We start from the raw sequence: 24,324 nt of genomic DNA, 5'->3' as shown, positions 1-24,324 counted from the left end.
GATTTGTCGGCTGTCTCATGTCGTCAACAGTTTTTTGTAAAGTGCTGACATTGTCACGTAGTTCTTTAAATACAACCATCCAGTCAGGTGTCGACTCCCTAGGGCAGTGTTTCCCAACCACGGTCCTCAAGGCACACTAACAGTCCTGGTTTTAGTGATATCCAGGCTTGAACACAGGTGACTTAATTAGTAGCTCAGTTATTTTCATTTAACCATCTGTGCTGAAGCCTGGAAATCACTAAAACCTGCACTGTTGGTGTGCCTTGAGGACCGCGGTTGGGAATGCCTGCCCTAGGGGGTGACATCACTAACACAGGCAATTGCTCTGCTTCCACATCATTTTCCTCCTCATACATGTCGACACAATCGTACCGACACCCAGCACACACACAGGGAATGCTCTGATAGAGGACAGGACCCCACTAGCCCTTTGGGGAGACAGAGGGAGAGTTTGCCAGCACACACCAGAGCGCTATATATATATATATATATATATATATATATATATATATATATATATATAGCAGCTAGTGTCGGATCGGCACTCTCCACAATGTGGAACAAACTGCTCAGGTGCCTTCTGGAGAGATTGATGCAGGTAAAGAGCTGTATAGCAAACAGCGGCACTCAGAGACTGACAAAGCCAAATGAAGATAAAGTGCTGGTGCTTTTTATTCCATAATACAGGCTGGGTGTTCCAACGTTTCGGGGCGCGCAAGCCCCTTTGTCTAGGTGAGCCAAAATACAGAGTGATAAGAAAACATAAAACAGTTACCTTTATAGTGAAGGAGACCCACGAGTGGGAAGAACAGCAACGGCCGGAGGAGCGTGGTGCTTCCGTCCCGGGTGTGATGACGTATGTGCGCCGTGTTCACGTGATGTTCCTGTGCGTCACGGACCATCGCGTCACCATGGCAACCTGACGCGCCGTGCTTGTCCTGGATGCTTGTGGTTGACGCGAATGTCGGGGTCGCAGAGGATGGGTGAATCAGGCTGGGAAAGTGCAAAAGTGTAAGATTAGTGTTATAAAGTGGGAAGAAACAATTTTGAAGTGTTGCATCAAATTGGAGAACGTAACTGTCTGGGGTGATCGAAAGCAGCATGTGTTATTGCCTGATATATAAAGGTTACTGACATATGTAAACATATATAAACATATATAAACATGTATGAACATATATAAACATATATAAACAAGTTTAAGCAATAACTATATATAGGGATAACCTTATATAAGTGTTACTCCCTTTTATAGCTGCTGTTTATAATTTAGCTGCCAATAGTGCCCCCCCTCTCTCGTTTTTACCCTGATTCTGTAGGGACTGCAGGGGAGAGTCAGGGAGCCGTCCTTCCAGCGGAACTGTGAGGGAAAATGGCGCTTGTGTGCTGAGGAGATAGGCTCCGCCCCTTCACGACGGCCTTATCTCCCGCTTTTTTTCTGGAAAACTGGCAGGGGTTAAATACATCCATATAGCCCAGGAGCTATATGTGATGTATTTCTTTTGCCATCCTAAGGTATTTCTGATTTTTATTGCGTCTCAGGGCGCTCATCCCCAGCGCCCTGCACCCTCAGTGACCGGAGTGTGAAGTGTGCTGAGAGCAATGGCGCACAGCTGCAGTGCTGTGCGCTACCTTAGTTGAAGACAGGAACGTCTTCTGCCGCCGATTTCACCGGACCTCTTCGTTCTTCTGGCTCTGTAAGGGGGCCGGCGGCGCGGCTCCGGGACCCATCCAGGCTGAACCTGTGATCGTCCCTCTGGAGCTAATGTCCAGTAGCCTAAGAAACCCAATCCACTCTGCACGCAGGTGAGTTCGTTTCTTCTCCCCTTAGTCCCACGATGCAGTGAGCCTGTTGCCAGCAGGACTCACTGAAAATAAAAAACCTAAAATAAACTTTTACTCTAAGCAGCTCAGGAGAGCCACCTAGCATGCACCCTTCTCGGCCGGGCACAAAAATCTAACTGAGGCTTGGAGGAGGGTCATAGGGGGAGGAGCCAGTGCACACCAGCTAGTTCAAGCTTTTACTTTTGTGCCCAGTCTCCTGCGGAGCCGCTATTCCCCATGGTCCTTACGGAGTCCCAGCATCCACTTAGGACATTAGAGAAATGGGGACATGAAGGTATGCATCCTTTATGTCGAGTGACACCATAAAATCCCCCCCCTTGCAGACTGGAGATCACAGCCCGAAACTATTCCATCTTGAATTTGAACTTTCTCAAGTACAGGTTTAGGGATTTTAGATTTAAAATGGGTCTGACCGAACCATCCGGCTTCGGGACCACGAACAGAGTCGAATAGTACCCTTTCCCCTGTTGGACTAGGGGAACCTTGACAATCACTTGCTGTTGATACAGCTTTTGAATTGCAGCGAACACTACTTCCCTCTCTGGGCAAGAAGCTGGCAAGGCCGACATGAAAAATCGGCGAGGGGGCACCTCTTCGAATTCCAGTTTGTAGCCTTGGGATACATTATCCATCGCCCAAGGATCCACGTCTGACAGAACCCAGACCTGGCTGAAGAGTCGAAGACGTGCCCCCACCAATGCGGACTCCCTCAGCGGAGCCCCAGCGTCATGCGGTGGATTTAGTAGAAGCCGGGGAGGACTTCTGCTCCTGGGAACTAGCCGAAGCAGGTGCTCTCTTTCCTCTACCCTTACCTCTGGCGAGGAAAGATGAGCCCCGACCTCTTCTGGACTTATGCGACCGAAAGGACTGCATCTGTTATTGTGGAGTTTTCTTTTGCTGCGGGGGAACAAAAGGCAAAAAGGTAGATTTATCTGCAGTAGCTGTGGTAACCAGGTCCGCGAGACCATCCCCAACTAAAACTTCACCTTTGTATGGCAAAACCTCCATATGCTTCTTTGAGTTGGCATCACCCGTCCATTGGCGGGTCCACAGGGCTCACCTAGCAGAAATCGCCATGGCATTGGATCTCGAACCCAGCAGCCCAATGTCTCTTTGAGCGTCCCTCATATATAAGACTGCATCTTTAATGTAGCCTAAGGTCAATAAAATGGTATCCCTATCTAGGGTATCAAGTTCAGCTGACAAGGTATCTGTCCAAGCTGCAACTGCACTACACACCCATGCCGATGCTATTGCCGGTCTGAGCAAAGAACCTTTACACGCATAAATAGACTATAAAGTAGTTTCCTGTCTGCGATCAGCAGGATACTTGAGGGCTGGCGTGTCCGGAGACGGTAGCACCACTTTCTTGGACAGGCGTGTTAAAGCCTTGTCCACCCTGGGTGAGGATTCCCAACGCACCCTTCCTGTGTAGGGAAAGGATACGCCATAAGAATCCTCTTGAGAATCTGCAGTTTTTTATCTGGAGTTTCCCAAGCTTTTTCAAATAACTCGTTAAGCTCATGGGATGGGGGAAAGGTTACCTCAGGTTTCTTTTCCTTATACATGCGCACCCTCGTGTCAGGGACCGAAGGGTCATCTGTGATATGCAAAACATCTTTTATTGCAACAATCATATAATGAATACTTTTGGCCACCCTTGGGTGTAACCTCGCCTCATCGTAGTCGATACTGGAGTCAGAATCCGTGTCGGTATCAGTGTCTGCTATTTGGGATAGGGGACGTTTTAGAGACCCAGAAGGGCCCGGTGACCCAGCCGAAGCCGTAGATAGACTCCCTGCTTTTTCCCTGGACTCTGCTTTGTCCAATCTCTTATGTAATAAGGTCACATTTGCATTTAAAACATTCCACATGTCCATCCAATCATGAGTCGGCGTTGCCGACGGAGACACCACAATCATCTGCTCCACCTCCTCCTTAGCCGAGCCTTCCGCATCAGACATGTCAACACACTCATACCGACACCCCACACACACAGGGATATAGTTATAAGGAGACAGTTCCCTAATAAGGCCCTTTGGAGAGACCGAGAGTATGCCAGCACACACCCAGCGCCAACTGACACTGTAAAATAAACTCCCAGATAATAGCGCTTTTATATTAATCACTGTGTTAATACACTCACTGCGCCTTACAAGTGCCCCCCCTCCTCTTTTCAGCCCTGTGTCACCGTGTTCAGCAGGGGAGAGACCGGGGAGCCAGCTTCTCTGCAGATCTCTGTGGAGAAAATGGCACTGGTTAGTGCTGAAGGACCAAGCTCCGCCCCGTCCAGCGGCGGGCTTCGGTCCCGCTCAAAGTATCTCAAAACTGGCAGGTGATTTAAAGAATTACTGCCTCCGCAGTGTAGATTATACCAGATATAGATGTTATTATTGCTGCCCAGGGCGTCCCCCCTGCGCCCATCAGTGCCCGCTAGTGTGTGTAGTGTGTGGGAGCAACGGCACGCAGCGTTACCGCTGCACGCTTACCTCAGTGAAGATCTGAAGTCTTCTGCCGCCTTGAAGTCTTCTTTTCTTCTTATACTCACCCGGCTTTAATCTTCCGGCTCTGTGAGGAGGACGGCAGCGCGGCTCTGGGACGAACGGCGGGTGGAGACCTGCGTTCCGACTCCCGCTGGAGCTAATGGTGTCCAGTAGCCTAAGAAGCAGAGCCTATCACTTAAGTAGGTCTGCTTCTCTCTCCCCAGTCCCACGATGCAGGGAGCCTGTTGCCAGCAGTGCTCACTGAAAATAAAAAACCTAACAAAATTCTTATTTCAGAGAAACTCAGGAGAGCTCCCCTGTAGTGCACCCAATCTCCTCTGGGCACAGGATCTAACTGAGGTCTGGAGGAGGGGCATAGAGGGAGGAGCCAGTGCACACCCATTCTAAAGTTCTTTATAGTGCCCATGTCTCCAGCGGAGCCTGTCTATACCCCATGGTCCTTACGGAGTCCCCAGCATCCTCTAGGACGTAAGAGGGGGGGGGGGGGGAAATCATATGATTTATGCATGCGCAAATCCTCTGCAGTGCTGCCGGGTGAGGATGAGACTGGAGGCGGAACCCAAAGCAAGCATCGGAAGACCATCAAATGCTTACCATTAAATGGTAGCAAACAGAATGCCGCCATCAAATGGTAAAAACACTATCAACTAAAAAACATCGATGGGCACAAACCATTGCATACTGATGCCCATTCCTAATTGTGCCCCTCCTGGAGAGGGTCATGTTGGGAGGTATGGTGATGACGTGCTGCAGAATACAACCCCCCCAAATCCCCCCACACACACACAATGGGGGGGTATTCAGTTGTCTGAAAAGTCGGTTGGGTGTCTGTTTTTTTTCTTGTCTATTAGTTTTCTTTCCTATCTAATAGACAAGAAAAAAAAACAGACACCCAACCGACTTTTCAAACAACTGAATACCCCCCAATATCTCAACATATACTGTATCCAACACAGGGGCGGTTGTAAAATACATACACTAGTTACCAACCCAACATGATGGAACACCGTCACACAACACTACTTGAATTTTCCCCATAGAGGTGAGGAGCAGGGTTAGCCTTTTATTATACAGGTGTGGAGGGGTGATTTTGTTTCTTAATAAAGTGAAGATACAAAATGTTAGGAAAGTGCCTAAAACCACAAATCATATTTGAAGAAGGAAAATCAAAACCCTCTAAATATTGCAACAATGGACGCTTTCTTATACAGGACATAACGTACAGCGATGGTGCAGACACAGAGCAACTACATCAGTCACCGGGACACTGGTCTTGTACCAAGCTGCAGCCGGCTGTTATGGAGCAGCAGGTCCCACTATGTGCTGGAACTTGTAGTGCCACAGAGACGGGAGTCGTGTGCCCTGCTGCGGGTAGAGAGGACTGTCAGGACCGGGAATAGCACTGGTGGTTTCCCGCTGCTGTCACTGAGCAATACAAAGCGCAGCATTTGTATACAGCAGATGGTTGCACAGTGACCCAGCACAGGAGCTTGGAGGTCGGCCTACAGAGCCATGATGTCACACAGGGATCCCGTTGCTTTGTTCCAAAACTAACAAAAAACCTCTGTGTGTCCTGCCACAGGCATAAACCGCACACTCCAACAGTGACCCCCTGAGCTCACTGCCTGCCCTAAGCCAATGCTGCTTGAGTTTCCCGCCAGTACTCAGTGCACTCACCTAGTAATGATGTCCCCCACTAGCTCCAGCCTGCAGCAGCCTCCTCACCCGGCTCATATACATAGACTCAGGCACACAGCGTGTCAGGTGCAGGGAGGAGGCGGCCGTCCCGCCACACCCATCTCTGTGTAACCAGCAGTAACTCCTTATGCTGTGCTCGTGTCATGTGCTGCTCACACTGACTGGGTTACATCATCTCATGTGGCACTGACAATTACCTACTGTAGCTATATGTTATTACAGCAACATTCATTCATGGTAGATGCTTTGGATATAGTCATAACCATTAATTCCTGGTTACCACTATACGTTCCTAGCTCACCTAAACACATATATATTTAAATGATACCATAAGCAGATAATTCGGCTACTGCATGTACTGACACGATATACTGTAAATTGCCACATTTTTTCAGTTTAAAATGTGATATATGTGCCAGGCAGACGTTGCCGCTCTAGCTCTACATGGAGAACCGCCTTGGTCCCTGGCCGAGGCAGCTCTTCAGTTCCCATGGGTCTTGTAGATCTCTGAAAGCAGACTGAAGGCTGTAGAGGCGAATCACACTAATCTGTTTGAAATGGGATGTTTATATGTACATGTACATATATTTTATTCATAGGACACATTCCATGCAGTGTACCGCTCTCGAAGGTTTGGTACATCTTCCCTTAGGTATTTTGGTGGGCTCCATGTGATAGATACATTTGTTATGCTGGGCATACACTGGCAGATAAAATGCCTCTCAGATCGACAGGTATCTTATCAGGCAGTCTAATGGGCCCTACACCATAGTTGCCTACCCTCCCTCATTCTGCAGGAGACTCCCTGAAATAGCAGTAATTTCCTTCACTCCCTGAAAATTCCAGCAATCTACCTGATTGCACCTTACCCCCATTATGCAGCTGTTACATTCTTGGGGGGGAAATAAATCAGAGATACATACATTCAAATGGGATCATTAGTGCCATTTCCCTGCATTGGTTATAAGGCTCAATGATCCCTATGGCCACTTACAGTATATGGAACCTCTTGTAAAACACAATACATGAACAAATACTACAAAATATCAGTGTCTTTTCTTCAACAAATAGATCTTACTAACTTTGGGGCTCATTTACATTTGGATGTAAGTCATTTTTATGACACGCCTCTCCGATGTAGCAGTATGCGCCCAGTGTCGAACTGGGGCATGAAGAGCCCACCGGGGGGATGCTGTTGTAAGGGCCTATGCTTAAGGGTGTGGCCAGGCTCCACTGGGGCGTGGCCAGCCACCACAGAGGTTTGGCTAACCATTACAGAGTACATGTTCTGTTCCCCTTTGTAAATATATAATAAACCATATTCTTGTGAAGTATAATGTAACATAAGTATAATGCATAATTTAAGTGCACTAGGATAGAGTCTGGATCCTGATCCCTAGAGGAGGAGGAGGGCCCACAGGCAGTGGGGCCCACCGGTGGTTTCCCCTGTTCCCCTGTGGGCCAGTCCGACCCTGTACGCGCCCGCGCTGATAGATGTTACTTTCACAATCTCCCTGAAATGCTTTTTCAAAAGTAGGCAAGTATGCCCTACACATATAAAGATCCGCCGCCGAGCGGGGGGGCTGTGACGGGGGGAGTGAAGTTTCTTCACTCCCCCCGTCACCCGGCTCCATTGAAGTGCAGGCAAATATGGACGAGATCGTCCATATTGGCCTGCATGTACAGCCGACGGTGCACCAGCGATGAACGAGCGTGGGACCGCGAATCATTCATCGCTGGTGCCTCCACACTCAAAAATATGAACGTTATCTTGTTCAATAATGAACGAGATCGTTCATATCTTTGAGGAATATCGGCCAGTGTGTAGGGCCTATAACACCCTGCTGATATCACTGCCATGCACTGTGAGACCTCGAATAAAAGTAACATGAGCAGAAAGCATTGTAGATTGTAATGTCAGATTTGCTAAGGAGTAAATGAAAAAATGTGTAATGCCCCCTACATACTGGGCGACGGCAGCAATTTGGGCGATGAACGATCTGAATGATGATCGTTATCGTCCAAATTGAATCTCTGTAGTACAGATATGTGAGGTTGTCATGGCTTGGAATTTAATAGGCTTAAGTTGTAATATTATTAAGGGCATTAATTAGAGTTCCATGTAAGTGCATTTACGCAGTGCAAACATACAGTATGTCTTTGTGCAAAATGAATATTCTGTGCATGTGCACAACATAAGGTTGTACTAAAAGTTTCATATATCTTTCTGTGGGAAGTCAGCAGTGGAGCTTAAACCTCTTTGCGAAGGTCTTTATTGAAGACCTGACTGCCATTAGACACACACAAGGGCTTAGTAGTGTCAAACCGTACTAGCTCTGCCAGAAGTTGATCTACTTGGTCAGTTTCCTAGCAGACACTTATTTTGTATTCCAGTGACCTCTGTAGACAGATGATACAAACATTTAACTATACTCTCCAGATCTCTCACTTGTGCGGATATTCACATATAGACTAATAGGCCCTACACACATGCCGATTTTTTGAAAGATATGAACGATCTCGTTCATAAATGAACGAGAACTCGTTCATATCTTTCAGTGTGGAGGCTCCAGCGATGAACGATGTGCGGCCCCGCGCTCGTTCATCGCTGGTCCCCCGTCGGCTGTGCATGCCGGTCAATATGGACGATCTCGTCCATATTTGCCTGCACTTCAATGGAGCCGTGTGACGGGGGGAGTGAAGAAACTTCACTCCCCCCGTCACTGCCCCCCCGCCGCCGGGTCGCTCGTCGGCCGTATCCGCCGTCGGGCAGCTCGGTGGCGGATCGGCATGTCTGTAGGGCCCATAAGTTTAGTGAGGGTTTGTTGAGGACGTGTAGATGCAATTGTTGGCTATACAGAGTTGTGTATATGCATGGATCCATCTGATTTCAGAGGGATTTCCTGCACCAAGGATAGTGCACGTGCGCACTGATAGTGATGATGGTTATGAAACCATTCATATAAATAGATGCAGTGCATAGATGCGTTAAGCTCAGCGTATGGATGAGTGTCCATGTTTTTCTCCATGCACACAATTTAGGTGTAATTGTGCCACTCTGAATCAGAACCATAATCTTAACCATTGCACATTGTAATTCCCTTGTTACCAGTCTTCCCCTAACTAACTTTTCACAACTGCCAGCTAACCACTCCTCTGCAGCAGTGCAAGTATGCGGGTACGCTCAGGTACGGAGTACCCTTAAGAATTTGGCAGCCGGTACGCAGTACCAGTTGCCACACACTTTGCCATTACCACAATTATAATGTGCCACAAAGCAACAAGACCATAGTGCTTGCAAGCATGAAGGCTCCTTCCACTTTGTCAGGGTTACTGGGAGTGCGACAGTGGCTGTATTTTCCTGTTATAATGGAGGCATTACTATATATTGTTATTAAATTGGGGTGATTACTATATATTTCTATTATACTGGAGTTATCACTATATATTTCTATTATACTGGAGGCATTACTATATATTTTTAGCCTTGCCTCCAGATTCCCCCCCAAAAAAGGGGCTGTCGTGTGGCCACGCCACTAGTGTCATGTAGCCACTCCCACTAGCAGCATGTGGCCATGCCCCCTCACAACACATGACCACGCCCATTTTGTTGGCACTCAGTACCACTAAGAAAATATTTGTACTTGCACCACTGCCCCTCTGTGACATTCACTCAAACTTACTTTTATTTTACTTCTGTATTCACAACCCTCTGACGTCTGAATGGATCACATAACCCCTCTATGAAATTTTCCATTTGCGATCTGACTCAGTATGTAATAAGACTAACTCCTACAGTCTACAGATATGTCCACTCACATCTAGCCTCCCTGCACGTTAAACAGCTTTTCTAGTCACGCCTTGCCATGGCATGAATCGGTAGCGCCGAGCATCTTTTTATGCAACTTTTTTCTATTAAAAAGCATCTTATTCGCAAAACTATGTGAAGAGGATGCACAAGCAGCTTTTGCTGATTAAAATGGGGATGTATTCATGTGACCGGTGGTCAGGAGACCGACGGTCACATAACCTCCCCCTACATTCCGCTCTCTCACAACCCCGCCGGTCGGCATGCCAACCATCAGGGACTATTCCCACTTGTGGATGTCCATGACACCCATAGAGTGGGAACAGAGGTCGCCACCGAGCCTGCAAGGGGCTTGTTGCGCTCGCCCCCCCCCGCCAGGATTCCGCTGCCGGGATCCCGGCGTCAACATGCCGTCCATCAGGGACTATTCCCACTCGTGGGTGTCCATGACACCCATAGAGTGGGAACAGAGGTCGCCACCGAGCCCGCAAGGGGCTTGTTGCGCTCGCTCATCCCCCCCCCCCCTGCCGGGATCCCGGCGTCGGTATGCTGACCGCCGGTCAAGCATACCACAACCATTAAAATGCGTATAATTGCAAAACAGATTAGGCTATATGGTGCAGTAGATCCTTTATGAGAACGGTTGCTAGGCAACTGATTTTTATGTTTTTTGAGACAGAATCATATACATAGCTATGACTATTTTTGTAATATTGAACTAAGGGCCTAATTCAGCATGAGTTGTAGTTGTGCGAAAAATCATTTTCTCTCCACAGCTCCGCTGAGAGGAAGCTCCCCAGGCTCTCCCCTGCAGAATCACGGTAGAAGAGGGTAAAAAGAGAGGGGGGGGGGGGGGGGGCACATAAATTTGGCGCAAAAACAATATATACAGCAGCTACTGGGTTAACACTAAGTTACTGTGTGACTCCTGGGACATATAGCGCTGGGGTGTGTGCTGGCATACTCTCTCTCTGTCTCTCCAAAAGGCCTTGTGGGGGAACTGTCTTCAAAAAGAGCATCCCCTGTGTGTGTGGTGCGTCGGTATGCTTGTGTCGGCATGTTTGACGAGGAAGGCTATGTGGAAGCAGAGCGGGAGCAAATGAATGTGGGGTCGCTGCCGACGGCGCCGACACCCGATTGGATGGATATGTGGAAGGTTTTAAATGATAATGTCACTTCCTTGCATAAAAGGTTGGATAAAGCTGAAGCCTTGGGACAGCCGGGGTCTCAGCCCATGCCTGATCCTATGTCGCAGAGGCCGTCAGGGTCTCAGAAGCGCCCACTATCCCAAATTGTTGACACAGATGTCGACACGGATTCTGACTCCAGTGTCGATGGCGATGATGCAAAATTACAGCCTAAATTGGCTAAAGCCATCCATTACATGATTATAGCAATGAAGGATGTGTTGCACATCACAGAGGAAACCCCAGTCCCTGACAAGAGGGTTTATATGTATGGGGAAAAAAGGCAAGAGGTGACCTTTCCCCCTTCACATGAGTTAAATGAGTTATGTGAAAAGGCTTGGGAGTCTCCAGATAGAAAACTGCAGACTTATGGCGTATCCTTTCCCGCCAACGGATAGGTTACGCTGGGAATCCTCCCCTAGGGTAGACAAAGCTTTAACACGCTTATCCAAGAGGGTAGCCCTACCGTCACAGGATACGGCCACCCTAAAAGATGCTGCGGATAGAAAGCAGGAGGGTATCCTGAAGTCCATTTATACACATTCAGGTACCCTACTAAGGCCGGCGATTGCGTCGGCCTGGATGTGTAGTGCTGTAGCAGCATGGACAGATACCTTATCTGAGGAACTTGATACCTTGGACAAGGATACTATAGTGCTGACCCTGGGGCATATAAAAGACGCTGTCCTATATATGAGAGATGCTCAAAGAGACATTAGCCTGCTGGGCTCTAGAATAAATGCAATGTCGATTTCTGCCAGAAGGGTCCTGTGGACTCTGCCAGAAGGGTCCTGTGGGGTTTCTATTCGACCATGTTTGTGGTACCGAAACCGGACGGTTCGGTCAGACCCATATTGAATTTAAAATCCCTGAACATATACCTGAAAAGGTTCAAGTTCAAGATGGAATCGCTCAGAGCCATTCTAAACAGCCTGGAAGGGGGGGATTTTATGGTGTCTCTGGACATAAAGGATGCTTACCTTCATGTCCCCATTTATCCACCCCATCAGGCGTACCTCAGATTTGTGGTACAGGACTGTCATTACCAATTCCAGACGTTGCCGTTTGGTCTCTCCACGGCACCGAGAATATTTACCAAGGTAATGGCGGAGATGATGGTGCTCCTGCGGAAGCAAGGGGTCACAATTATACCATAATTGGACGATCTCCTCATAAAGGCGAGGTCCAGAGAGCAGTTGCTGATCAGCGTAGCATGCTCTCGGGAGGTGTTACAGCAGCACGGCTGGATTCTAAATATTCCAAAGTCACAGCTGATTCCTACGACTCGTCTGCCCTTCCTGGGCATGATTCACAAACCAGAAGAGGGTTTATCTCCCGATGGAGAAGGCTCAGGAGCTCATGACACTGGTCAGAGACCTATTAAAACCAAAACAGGTGTCGGTGCATCACTGCACGCGAGTCCTGGGTAAGATGGTGGCATCATACGAGGCCATTCCATTCGGCAGGTTCCATGCGAGGACCTTTCAGTGGGATCTGTTGGACAAGTGGTCCGGATCACATCTACAGATGCATCGGTTAATCACCCTATCCCCCAGGGCCAGGGTGTCTCTCCTGTGGTGGCTGCAGAGTGCTCACCTTCTCGAGGGCTGCAGATTCGGCATTCAGGACTGGGTCCTGGTGACCACGGATGCAAGCCTCCGAGGGTGGGGGGCAGTCACACAGGGAAAAAACTTCCAAGGTCTGTGGTCAAGTCAGGAGACTTGCCGTCACATCAATATCCTGGAACTAAGAGCCATATACAACGCCCTACGTCAAGCGGAGACCCTGCTTCGCGACCAACCGGTTCTGATTCAGTCAGACAACATCACCGCACTGGCTCATGTAAACCGCCAAGGCGGCACAAGGAGCAGGGTGGCGATGGCGGAAGCCACCAGAATTCTTTGCTGGGCGGAGAATCACGTAAGAGCACTGTCAGCAGTGTTCATTCCGGGAGTGGACAACTGGGAAGCCGACTTCCTCAGCAGGCACGACTTCCACCCGGGAGAGTGGGGACTTCATCAAGAAGTCTTCATGCAGATTGAAAGTCGGTGGGAACTGCCACAGGTAAATATTGTTAGGCGCCGGGGTCCGCTCGTCGGTGCGGCCCGGCGCCTAGCAACCAGGGACGCCGTACGCGGACAGCCGCCGGCTCCCTGGCAACGCTGGACGCCGGGCGCGCTGAGCCGCACGGACCCTAGCAACGGGGACGCCACTGGCGGACCGTGTTCCCCGTTGCTAGGTTTTAAGAGTTAATGTATTCTCCTGCTCTCTGGCCATGCAGCAAGGCAGCTGCACGGCATTTATTCTAATCAGCCTTTTGGCAGCTGATTGGGGGACTCCTTGTTAAATACACTCCCAGGGCTTCTCACAGACGCCGGTAATAGCTTCCTGCATGCTGTTTCTGTTTGCTGAGAGTCTGTTCCAGTCTTGCTGTATCCGGACATTCCAGTATTCGGAAGTCCTGAACTCGGAAGTTTGTCATCTTATTCCTGGAGTCCTGACTAATCACCATATAACATCCAGTGGTGTTCGTGAGTCGCGGCCTTGCCGTGTGTTGCGGCTTGTCCACTTTATTATTTATTATTTGTGTTTTGGAGCATTCTGCGGAGGGTTCCGCTTCCACAGGTCCACTCTGGTATCCGGCGGTGCTGGGTAGGAGTATTGGACAAGTGGATTTTGGTTGTCCTTTTCCCTGGCGGGTTTCCGCACATACTTCTGTTTTTGTTAGTTAGCTTGTTGCCCCTGGCCTGTTGTCAGTCAGAGGTCCTCTTGTTATCATCCTGCCTCGGATTTCCCTTTGTCTCTCACTAAGACCGGGGGGCACCGGAGTTGGGCAGACATAATCCGCCCTTCAAACGTGGCTGCCAGGGGCTCAAGAAACCATAGTCTCGCAGGGGATTTCCGATAGCACGGGTGAGACAATAGAGTTAGGGCGCCAGGGGCAACTAGTCTTCCCTGCTCCCGTTGCCTGCATTCCATTCCAGCGCTCTGGTCCTTGTCATAAAATCTCCTCCGGTCAGGAGTGCTGGAATCATAACATTATTACCGGCCATACCAAAACTTAAAATTAAAACGGAGTTTAATTTTTATTCAGTTTTTTGTAAGAAATTGTCGGCCTCATGAATCCAACAGGGTTAGGACCAAATCCTGGTCAGCTCTTAGTCAGTCAGATTCAAGAACTTACTCAGATGGTTCAGGATCTTTCCCTTCGGGTGAAGTCGCAGGAAGATCTTTTACGAACTTCCCCGAGGGTAGTTCCTGAACCAAAAATGCATTTGCCTGACCGTTTTTCTGGGGATAGAAAATAGTTTTTTAATTTTAAAGAATCCTGTAAACTTTATTTTCGTTTAAGACCGATCTCCTCGGGTACTGAATCTCAGCGGGTCAGGATTATTATTTCTTTGCTCCAGGTGGATCCCCAGACTTGGGCATTTGGTTTAAAAGCAGATGATCCGGTGTTGCTGTCAGTAGACGCTTTTTTTGGGTCTTTAGGACTGTTATATGACGACCCTGATAGAGAGGCATCCGCTGAAGGTCAGTTGCGCGCTCTCAGACAGGGTAGGAATCCCGCAGAGGTTTATTGTATGGAGTTTCGCCGGTGGTCGAACGACTGTGGCTGGAATGACCCAGCCCTGCGCAGTCAGTTTCGCCTCAGCTTATCAGAATCAATTAAAGACAGTCTCCTCCAGTATCCCGCTCCTGAGACTCTCGATAAACTCATGGAGCTTTCTATTAAGATTGATCGTCGTCTCAGAGAGCGGAAGGCTGAAAAAGGAGCATCGGTCAGGTCATCTCCGTGTGTATATTCCATCCCTGAGGACATAGAGGAGCCCATGCAGATGGGTCTCTCCCGGTTGTCTCCTGAAGAGAGAGCCAGAAGGCAAAACTCTGGTCTTTGTTTGTACTGTGGGGGTAAGGGACATTTTGCTCGTAATTGTCCGAATAAGTCGGGAAACGCCTTGACCAGGTGAATTGTGAGGGGGTTCACCTAGGTCTGCAGCTTATCTCCTCGCATAACTCCCTTTTAGTCCCAGCTAAGGTTTCCTTTGGCAGCCTCAGTTCCTCGGTGTCGGCTTTTGTCGACAGTGGAGCCGCAGGAAACTTTATGGATTTAACTTGGGCCAAGGCCTTAGGCATTCCTCAGTTATCTTTGGGTAGGAGTGTCACCATGCATGGTTTAGATGGGAGTCCACTGTCCAATGGGGTTATTTCCCTCTGTACACCCCCTGTACTACTTACGGTAGGAGCTCTTCATTCTGAAAAGATCGAGTTCTTCCTTACCCATTGCCCAGCAGTTCCAGTGGTTCTGGGTCACCCTTGGCTGGCCTTTCACAATCCCACCATTGATTGGCGGTCAGGGGAGATTTCTCAATGGGGTGCCTTCTGTGATAAGGAATGTATTTCGTTTCCAGTCAGAATAGCTGCTGCAATTCCTGAACTCATTCCCGTGGAGTACCAGGAGTTTGCTGATGTGTTCTCCAAGGGCAATGCAGACCTTCTGCCTCCCCATCGGCCTTATGATTGCGCCATTGAGCTAATTCCTGGTGCCGCATTGCCAAAGGGAAGGTTATATGCTTTATCCGGGCCAGAAACTGCGGCCATGAATGACTATGTTAAAGAGAGCCTAGGGAAAGGATTTATTAGGTCATCTAAATCTCCTTTAAGTGCAGGCTTCTTCTTTGTGGAGAAAAAGGATGGCTCACTCAGACCTTGCATTGACTATAGAGCCTTAAATAAAATCTCAGTTAAAAATACTTATCCTCTGCCGCTGATTTCTGTCCTCTTTGATCAGCTGCGTTCGGCTGTGATTTTCTCCAAAATCGATCTAAGAGGAGCGTATAACCTCATCCGAATCAGGTCCGGAGATGAGTGGAAGACAGCCTTCAGTACTCAGTCGGGTCACTACGAGTACCTAGTGATGCCGTTCGGCTTGTCTAACGCTCCAGCAGTTTTCCAGGACCTCATTAACGATGTGCTCCGTGACTTCCTAGGGAAATTCGTGGTCGTTTACTTAGACGACATCCTGATTTATTCTGACTCTATTGAACAACATGTTACCCAGGTGCGTCAGGTTCTTCAAAAGTTACGTGAGAATCATCTATATGCCAAACTGGAGAAATGCGAGTTTCATGTCACGGAGGTATCTTTTTTAGGATACATTATTTCCCCTCGGGGATTTTTCATGGAACCAAAGAAGCTTCAGGCCATCCTTAGTTGGGCGCAACCCACCAATTTAAAAGCAATTCAGCGCTTTTTAGGGTTTGCAAATTATTACAGGAGGTTCATTCATTCCTTCTCCGACCTGGTTGCTCCCATTGTGGCCCTGACAAAGAAAGGAGCGGATCCTACCAACTGGTCGCGTGAAGCGGAGTTGTCCTTTCGGGCCTTGAAACAAGCTTTTGTCTCGGCTCCAGTCCTTAGACATCCCAATCCAGGATTGCCCTTCGTGGTGGAGGTTGATGCCTCGGAGGTTGGAGTAGGGGCTATACTATCTCAAAAGGATCCAGAGTCTCAGGAACTACATCCTTGTGCCTTTATGTCTAGGAAATTCTCCTCCGCTGAATCCAACTATGACGTTGGTAACCGGGAACTACTGGCAATAAAATGGGCTTTCGAGGAGTGGAGGCATTGGCTGGAGGGAGCAACACATACCATTTCAGTATTGATTGACCATAAGAATCTGCAATACATCGAATCAGCTAAGCGGCTGAATGCCCGGCAGGCTCGTTGGGCTTTGTTCTTTACTCGTTTCAAGTTTATTATAACTTTCAGGCCAGGTTCCAAGAATACCAAGGCAGATGCTCTGTCACGCAGTTTTCTTCCGGTTCATGATAACAGTCCTGTTACTCCCATACTTCCATCTTCAGTCATTTGGGCAGGCCTCACACAAGATTTATTTACCCAGTTAAAACAGCTTCAACACCAAGCTCCTGGAAATTCTCCTGCTGGTCGTCTTTACGTCCCTGAGTTCCTGAGAGCTAATGTTTTGACTGAGTTCCATGATAACAAAGTTTCCGGGCATCCAGGGATCTCTAAGACATTGGAGTTAGTCTCCCGCTCAGTATGGTGGCCTGGTCTTTCTAAAGACGTTAAGGAGTTTGTTTCTTCATGTCAGGTTTGTGCACAGCATAAGGTTCCCCGTTCCTTGCCTATCGGGCAACTTATGCCCTTGAATGTCCCTCTCAGGCCATGGCCTCATATTTCCATGGATTTTGTGGTGGACCTTCCCCTATCAGCTGGATGCAGAGTTATTTGGGTGGTAGTAGACCGTTTTAGCAAGATGGCTCATTTCATTGCCCTTCCCCGACTGCCATCTGCCCAAGGATTGGCAGTGTTGTTTCTCCGCCATATTTTCAGACTTCATGGGTTGCCCACTGATATTGTTTCTGATCGGGGTCCACAATTCGTTGCACAATTCTGGAAGTGTTTTTGTGCTTCATTAAAGATGAGATTGTCATTAACATCTGGTTACCACCCACAGTCCAACGGGCAAACCGAGCGAGTTAACCAATCATTGAAACAGTATTTGCGTTTGTACTCAGCCAAACTCCAGAATGATTGGTCCGAGTTTCTTCCATTAGCGGAGTTTGCTTACAATAATTCTTGTCATTCCTCCACCAACGTGTCTCCATTCTTTTCAGTTTTTGGTTTTCGGCATGGCGGTCGAACGCAGGATCCTAGCAGAAAAAGGCATTCCGGATGAGGTTATTCCTATGCTGATAAAGGCTAGGAAGGACGTGACGGCTAAACATTATCACCATATATGGCGAACATATGTTGCTTGGTGTGAGGCCAGGAATGCCCCTACGGAGGAATTCCAGCTGGGCCGTTTCCTTCACTTCCTACAGTCGGGAGTGACTTTGGGCCTGAAATTGGGTTCCATTAAGGTCCAGATTTCAGCCCTATCTATTTTCTTTCAAAAAGAACTGGCTTCTCTTCCTGAAGTTCAGATGTTTGTAAAGGGAGTGCTGCATATTCAGCCCCCTTTTGTGCCTCCAGTGGCACCTTGGGATCTTTTGGGTGGTAGTAGACCGTTTTAGCAAGATGGCTCATTTCATTGTCCTTCCCCGACTGCCATCTGCCCAAGGATTGGCAGTGTTGTTTCTCTGCCATATTTTCAGACTTCATGGGTTGCCCACTGATATTGTTTCTGATCGGGGTCCACAATTCGTTGCACAATTCTGGAAGTGTTTTTGTGCTTCATTAAAGATGAGATTGTCATTAACATCTGGTTACCACCCACAGTCCAACGGGCAAACCGAGCGAGTTAACCAATCATTGAAACAGTATTTGCGTTTGTACTCAGCCAAACTCCAGAATGATTGGTCCGAGTTTCTTCCATTAGCGGAGTTTGCTTACAATAATTCTTGTCATTCCTCCACCAACGTGTCTCCATTCTTTTCAGTTTTTGGTTTTCACCCCAGAGCTAATTCTTTTTTTCAACATTCCTCAGTTTCCTCGCTAACCTTAACCTCCCATCTCAGAGCCATTTGGAAAAAAGTGCACCTTGCTCTCAGAAAAGCGGCCTTTCGTGAGAAAAATTTTTCTGACCGGCTCCGACGTCCTTGCAATTTTAAGGTGGGAGATAGGGTATGGTTGTCGACTCGTAACATTAGACTTCGACAATCTTCAGCTAGGTTGGGACCCAAATTTATTGGACCATTTCATATCATTAAAAAAGTTAACCCAGTTGCTTTCAGGTTACGTTTACCAAAATCTCTTCGGATTGGTAATACGTTTCATTGCTCCCTGTTGAAGCCATACATTTCTTCCAATAAATTTCCTCGGAAGATCTCTCAGGGAAGATCTCCAGTGGATGTACAGGGACAACAGGAGTTCCTGGTGGAGAAGGTTCTCGATTCCAAGTTGTCCAGGGGCCGGCTTTATTTTCTGGTTCACTGGAAAGGTTATGGTCCAGCAGAAAGGTCCTGGGTCCTGGATAAGGATCTTCATGCCCCAAGGCTCAAGAGGGCATTTTTTCGGGAGTTTCCTTGGAAGCCTGGCTTTAGGGGTTCCTTGACCCCTCCTCAAGGGGGGGGTACTGTTAGGCGCCGGGGTCCGCTCGTCGGTGCGGCCCGGCACCTAGCAACCAGGGATGCCGTATGCGGACAGCCGTCGGCTCCCTGGCAACGCTGGACGCCGGGCGCGCTGAGCCGCACGGACCCTAGCAACGGGGACGCCACTGGCGGACCGTGTTCCCCGTTGCTAGGTTTTAAGAGTTAATGTATTCTCCTGCTCTCTGGCCATGCAGCAAGGCAGCTGCACGGCATTTATTCTAATCAGCCTTTTGGCAGCTGATTGGAGGACTCCTTGTTAAATACACTCCCAGGGCTTCTCACAGACGCCGGTAATAGCTTCCTGCATGCTGTTTCTGTTTGCTGAGAGTCTGTTCCAGTCTTGCTGTATCCGGTCATTCCAGTATTCGGAAGTCCTGTACTCGGAAGTTTGTCATCTTATTCCTGGAGTCCTGACTAATCACCATATAACATCCAGTGGTGTTCGTGAGTCGCGGCCTTGCCGTGTGTTGCGGCTTGTCCGCTTTATTATTTATTATTTGTGTTTTGGAGCATTCTGCGGAGGGTTCCGCTTCCACAGGTCCACTCTGGTATCCGGCGGTGCTAGGTAGGAGTATTGGACAAGTGGATTTTGGTTGTCCTTTTCCCTGGCGGGTTTCCGCACATACTTCTGTTTTTGTTAGTTAGCTTGTTGCCCCTGGCCTGTTGTCAGTCAGAGGTCCTCTTGTTATCATCCTGCCTCGGATTTCCCTTTGTCTCTCACTAAGACCGGGGGGCACCGGAGTTGGGCAGACATAATCCGCCCTTCAAACGTGGCTGCCAGGGGCTCAAGAAACCATAGTCTCGCAGGGGATTTCCGATAGCACGGGTGAGACAATAGAGTTAGGGCGCCAGGGGCAACTAGTCTTCCCTGCTCCCGTTGCCTGCATTCCATTCCAGCGCTCTGGTCCTTGTCATAAAATCTTCTCCGGTCAGGAGTGCTGGAATCATAACAGATATGATGGCATCCCGCCTCAACAAAAAGCTACAGAGGTATTGCGTCAGGTCAAGAGACCCTCAGGCGATAGCTGTAGATGCACTAGTGACACCGTGGGTGTTCCAGTCGGTCTATGTATTCCCTCCTCTTCCTCTCATACCCAAGGTGCTGAGAATTATAAGAAAAAGAGGAGTGAGAACAATACTCATTGTTCCGGATTGGCCAAGAAGGACTTGGTATCCAGATCTGCAAGAAATGCTCACAGAGGACCCATGGCCTCTGCCTCTAAGACAGGACTTGTTGCAACAGGGGCCCTGTCTGTTCCAAGACTTACCACGGCTGCGTTTGACGGCATGGCGGTCGAACGCAGGATCCTAGCAGAAAAAGGCATTCCGGATGAGGTTATTCCTACGCTGATAAAGGCTAGGAAGGACGTGACGGCTAAACATTATCACCGTATATGGCGAACATATGTTGCTTGGTGTGAGGCCAGGAATGCCCCTACGGAGGAATTCCAGCTGGGCCGTTTCCTTCACTTCCTACAGTCGGGAGTGACTTTGGGCCTGAAATTGGGTTCCATTAAGGTCCAGATTTCAGCCCTATCCATTTTCTTTCAAAAAGAACTGGCTTCTCTTCCTGAAGTTCAGATGTTTGTAAAGGGAGTGCTGCATATTCAGCCCACTTTTGTGCCTCCAGTGGCACCTTGGGATCTTAATGTAGTGTTGAGTTTCCTGAAGTCACACTGGTTTGAGCCACTCAAAACGGTGGAGTTAAAATATCTCACGTGGAAGGTGGTCATGCTATTAGCCTTGGCTTCGGCTAGGCGTGTGTCTGAATTAGCGGCTTTGTCACATAAAAGCCCCTATCTGGTTTTCCATATGGACAGGGCAGAGTTGCGGACCCGTCCACAATTTCTGCCAAAAGTGGTGTCATCTTTTCATATGAACCAACCTATTGTGGTGCCTGTGGCTACTCGTGACTTGGAGGATTCCGAGTTACTAGATGTGGTCAGGGCTTTGAAGGTTTATGTAGCCAGAACGGCTAGAGTCAGGAAAACAGAGTCGCTGTTTATCATGTATGCATCCAACAAGCTGGGTGCTCCTGCTTCAAAGCAAACTATTGCTCGCTGGATCTGTAACACGATTCAGCAGGCTCATTCTGCGGCTGGATTGCCGCTTCCAAAATCAGTAAAACACTCCACAAGGAAGGTGGGCTCTTCTTGGGCGGCTGCCCGAGGGGTCTCGGCATTACAACTATGCCGAGCTGCTACTTGGTCAGGTTCAAACACTTTTGCAAAGTTCTACAAGTTTGATACCCTGGCTGAGGAGGACCTTGTGTTTGCTCATTCGGTGCTGCAGAGTCATCCGCACTCTCCCGCCCGTTTGGGAGCTTTGGTATAATCCCCATGGTCCTTACGGAGTCCCCAACATCCACTAGGACGTTAGAGAAAATAAGATTGTACTTACCGGTAAATCTATTTCTCGTAGTCCGTAGTGGATGCTGGGCGCCCGTCCCAAGTGCGGACTTCTTCTGCAATGCTTGTATATAGTTATTGCTTAAATAAGGGTTATGTTTGGTTGCATCAGGGTTGATCTGATGCTCAGTGCCGTTTCTTGCGGCGGGCGCGCCGTGCAACCGCACGGGGCGCCCGCCGCGGCACTTTGCAGGTCCCGGTTTCCCTGTCCTCCGTCTTTCCGAGTACTCTTGCTCGGGGGCGGAGTTTCGTGGAATGACACGGTTGCGTCGTGACGTCACGACGCAATCGTGTCATTCCGCGAAACTCCGCCCCCCGAGCAGGAGTACTCGGGAAGACGGAGGAGGGCTGGAAGGAGGAGGCGCGAGGAAGCTGGAAGGAGGAGGCGCGAGGAAGGAGGGACGGCCAACCCGAAGAGCGTGAAGATCCTTCATATGTAAGTTGTCTCTCTCTCTCCCCCCCTCTCTCTCCCTTCCTTCCCCCCCACTTGGCACTTGCCTGCCACACTGTGTAAAATTTGGACTTTTGCCTGCTGCACTGTGTAATTGGGGACACTTGCCTGCTGCACTGTGTAATTGGGGACACCTGCCTGCTGCACTGTGTAATTGGGGTCACTTGCCTGCCACACTGTGTAATTGGGGTCACTTGCCTGCTGCACTGTGTAATTGGGGACACTTGCCTGCTGCACTGTGTAATTGGGGTCACTTGCCTGCCGCACTGTGTAATTGGGGACACTTACCTGCCGCACTGTGTAATTGGGGACACTTGCCTGACGCACTGTGTAATTGGGGACACTTGCCTGCCGCACTGTGTAATTGGGGACACTTGCCTGCCACACTGTGTAATTGGGGACACTTGCCTGCTGCACTGTGTAATCGGGGACACTTACCTGCCGTAATTTGTAAATTGGGGACACTTGCCTGCTGCACTGTGTAATTGGGGACACTTGCCTGCTGCACTGTGTAATTGGGGACACTTGCCTGTCATAATGTGTAAAATGGGGACACTTGCCTGCCGTACTGTGTAAATTGGGGAGTCTTGCGTGCCATAATGTGTAAAATGGGGACACTTGCCTGCCGTACTGTGTAAATTGGGGAGTCTTGCCTGCCGTAATGTGTAAAATGGGGACACGTGCCTGCCGCACTAAGTAAAATGGGGTCATGTGCCTGCGTAATGTGTAAAATGGGGACTCTTGCCTGCCGTAGTGTGTAAAATGGGGCCTTTTTTTCCCCTGTGGTTGCCGTGATATCAGATGAGGCCATGCCCATTTTAATGAGACCACACCCATTTTAATGAGACCACACCCGCTTGTCGGGAGCGCGCACGCATTTTTTGTTTTTATATCTAGGGGGGGGGGGCACATTTTGAAATCTCGCACTGGGAGCCAAATTGGCTAGAAACAGCCCTGCTGATGCTCCGTTGTTGTTCATACTGTTAACTGGGTAATTTTATCACGAGTAATACGGTATGATTGGTGTGACTGGTATGAGTCTTACCCTGGATTCCAAAATCCTTTCCTTGTACTGTCAGCTCTTCCGGGCACAGTTTCTCTAACTGAGGTCTGGAGGAGGGACATAGAGGGAGGAGCCAGAACACACCAGGGTGGTCATTCCGAGTTGTTCGCTCGCAAGCTGCTTTTAGCAGCTTTGCACACGCTAAGCCGCCGCCTACTGGGAGTGAATCTTAGCTTATCAAAATTGCGAACGAAAGATTCTCAAAATTGCGAATAGACAGTTCTTAGCAGTTTCTGAGTAGCTCCAGACTTACTCGGCATCTGCGATCAGTTCAGTGCTTTTCGTTCCTGGTTTGACGTCACAAACACACCCAGCGTTCGCCCAGACACTCCTCCGTTTCTCCAGCCACTCCCGCGTTTTTCCCAGAAACGGTAGCGTTTTTTCACACACACCCATAAAACGGCCTGTTTCCGCCCAGAAACACCCACTTCCTGTCAATCACACTCCGATCACCAGAACGAAGAAAAAACCTCGTAATGCCGTGAGTAAAATACCTAACTGCATAGCAAATTTACTTGGCGCAGTCGCAGTGCGGACATTGCGCATGCGCACTAAGCGGAAAATCGCTGCGATGCAAAGAAATTTACCGAGCGAACAACTCGGAATGACCCCCCAGAATCCAAATTCTTTCTTAAAGTGCCCTGTCTCCTGCGGAGCCCGTCTATTCCCCATGGTCCTTACGGAGTCCCCAGCATCCACTACGGACTACGAGAAATAGATTTACCGGTAAGTAAAATCTTATTTTATTTGACATGGCACTGCTTTATTTGCTTATTTATCACATTTGTCATCTTGTGGAGGGATGTAGTTATGTGACCGGCGGTCAGTAGACCGCTGGTCACAATATTGACGGCTACATCCCATCCCCCTCTAAATCCTGACAGTTGGCATGCCGATCAGCAGGGACTATTCCCATACATTGGGAATAGAACCTGTGGCGAGAGCAACTCACCACCTAGCCTACAGAGTGGCGAAGGCAGTGAGCCCGCAAGGGGCTTCGTTGCGCTCGCCCCCTCTGGCATTCTGCTGCTGGGAACCAGCAGTCGTTATGCTGAGTGTTGGGATCCCCAGTGCCAGAAAGCCATACCCAACCCCTTGTGGATTATGTTTATTTTGTATGTGTATTTTATTTTAATTTTATTTATTTATATTTTCTTTTTTTTATTTGTTACTTTTCATTTTCTATTTTCATAATTTTTTGGTCCCTTTGATTTCACTTTCTGCAGTATTTGTGTATTGTTATGTATTTTATCAGCCGCCTTGCTGTTTGTTCTATTACTGCTATGCCATGTGCTGTGGGATA

General features: G+C 48.7%; 1 protein-coding gene across 4 annotated transcripts in view; it reads right to left on the bottom strand.

Annotated features, from left to right (window-relative positions):
* Nucleotides 1-24,324, bottom strand: part of SMAGP (small cell adhesion glycoprotein) — a 118,857-nt gene that overhangs the window by 37,296 nt on the left and 57,237 nt on the right. The window contains exons 1-2 of one of the 4 annotated variants that reach the window (XM_063952276.1): nucleotides 6,027-6,153; nucleotides 776-993 (exon numbers count right to left, since the gene is read on the bottom strand). The exons of 1 other annotated variant lie outside the window; for it this stretch is intronic. The gene's annotated coding sequence lies outside the window, so the exon portion shown is untranslated. Of the gene's footprint in view, nucleotides 1-775; nucleotides 994-5,572; nucleotides 5,668-6,026; nucleotides 6,154-24,324 lie in introns of those variants that run through there. 2 more of the 4 variants (XM_063952277.1, XM_063952280.1) reach the window with 2 other exon arrangements.

Source organism: Pseudophryne corroboree, chromosome 2 (genome assembly GCF_028390025.1).
Source record: "Pseudophryne corroboree isolate aPseCor3 chromosome 2, aPseCor3.hap2, whole genome shotgun sequence".
NCBI classification, from domain to species: domain Eukaryota; kingdom Metazoa; phylum Chordata; class Amphibia; order Anura; family Myobatrachidae; genus Pseudophryne; species Pseudophryne corroboree.
Note: the sequence above shows the minus strand (reverse complement) of the source record. Positions and strands in the feature narration are given on the sequence as shown.